The sequence below is a fragment of the Seriola dumerili genome, unplaced genomic scaffold, assembly GCF_002260705.1.
Source record: "Seriola dumerili isolate Sdu_G_001 unplaced genomic scaffold, Sdu_1.0 BDQW01000088.1, whole genome shotgun sequence".
Taxonomy (NCBI): Eukaryota; Metazoa; Chordata; class Actinopteri; order Carangiformes; family Carangidae; genus Seriola; species Seriola dumerili.
In genome coordinates this window covers 2,652,960-2,654,918 of record NW_019174343.1, presented here as the reverse complement: position 1 = coordinate 2,654,918, position 1,959 = coordinate 2,652,960, and positions in this window count along the sequence as shown.

Sequence of the window (1,959 nt, the reverse complement as noted above, 5' to 3'; positions counted from 1 at the left end):
AGAGAGAGAGAGAGAGAGAGAGAGAGAGAGACTGAAAAAGTATAAAGAGAAATACAGTATTTCTTACTCTTGAACTAAGAGGAACGGTAATAATAAAAACACTGAGAAATAAACGAATACAAATTAAATGGATTAGGTGCTGTTTACAAAAGTATGATATTCTCAAAAATGCATCTGTGTGATAAGGTTTGTGTCAACCCAGGAGAATAATATTATTTATTTTTACTGAATTATTATTTTAATGGCTCAACTTTTTCTACTTGTAGTATATGTCTTTCATCTTATTTCAATATTTCAACAACTAGTTTCAACCACAGTTGTTTTTTTAAGTCCTTATGAATTCTCCTTCACATTTCCATGACCCCATGACGTTTTCCACCAAGGTCAAGGAAACGTGGTTAGAAAAGAGATTATTTTGAATTTTCAGCCGCTGCCTGTCTGCACTTTTGCAATAGTTGTCCCTCCACGGCCCCCGTTTCAATACTCGGAGACGTTGGTGGATGTGGTCAGCCATTTTGTCGCTGATACAGCAGTGGTTACACACTGGCACAGACACACCGGCGACGGAGGGGGCGAGAGCCGTTGGCCTGACAAAACTCAGCTTGTTGGGAAGCATTTCGCTCTTCGAAGTGATCAAGGGGGTAAATATCAACTCCTGAATTTTCTCTGCTGTTGACAATACCGGCTCATATACTCTGTGATAATTTGAGAGCACGAACGTTACCCGTGCTAATGTTAGCAACAAGGCTAGTAACTAGGGCCCACCTCGAGCCGATAAGTTTTCAACACCTTTTGCTTGCACCGAAATAAGAAATTATAGTTTCGTAGTCGTCGGAAAATGTAGCCCCTTCCATCACCGTCTGAAACTTATTTCATAACACCCTAAAATCTTCAGTTTTTATACAAATGTCGATAGAACTTTACATAGCGGATGTCTGTTAATTTTGAGTGAGTAACTGTATACTGCTAACTTTTGAACATAAACTGGTTCGAATGATTCATGTACCCATCATTGTGCCTTTCGACGCAAAATGACTGTGGGAGCCTTTAGTGAAAGTCAAATTTTCACTGAATTTAATGTTGATTGGTCTAGCAAGCTAATGCCTAATGGGGCAATTGATCGGGTCGGTCTGGAAAATATATTCATTCATGTTGCGGCGGTGGATTACAAACAATTAAATCTTCAGTTATTAACTGTTACTTAGACCTATGAATACAATTTTTACTGGCGAGTCTCACTGTAATAGATGATACATTGGAACAATCGATATTATTGGGATATTTGACGTGTGGTTGTATTAGGTACTTATTCATAGTCAGTGTATCAGTGTTTGGAGAAGCAGGCAGGAGTACCGGCGCAGAGGCTGAGCAGTGTACTACCGTGGAGGGGGACCTATAGGGTTTGTGAGCTTAGAGAGCAAAACAGTACTAGCAGTTAAAGGTTTGCTAGCTTAAGATAGCCTTGCAGCAGTGAACTTGGCATTTTCGTCAATGTCAGCAAAGGGATGTACTAATACATAATGAATACATGACGTTTCTGATAAATTAATTAAGGGGCAATGTCAAACAAACTGGTGTGGGGCTTTGTGGCTTTTCTTCATTTGATATCATTGTAAATGTATGGCTGGAGACACTGCATACACCAGTGATGAAGGTACTGCAATACTGTGATGTAGCGGGATGAATCAGGAATTCAATTTCTCTAATCTTTAATTTTCTCCCAACTTCTATGTTAGCTATTCCACCGTGCCCCTGGTGCCCCCCCCTTCCCCCTCCCCCCGTCCTCAAACAACCCCCCTTCCCCCCTTCCATCCCCCCAAAAAACCCTTGGCCTGTTGGGATCAACCTCCCTTGTTCCCTACCTTCCCTCGTCTTCCTATCTTCCACCCATCCTCCCTGAACTCCAACCGTCCTCTGCTGCAATAAGATCTCTCCATCCCATCCGCCAAGCTGTCGGAC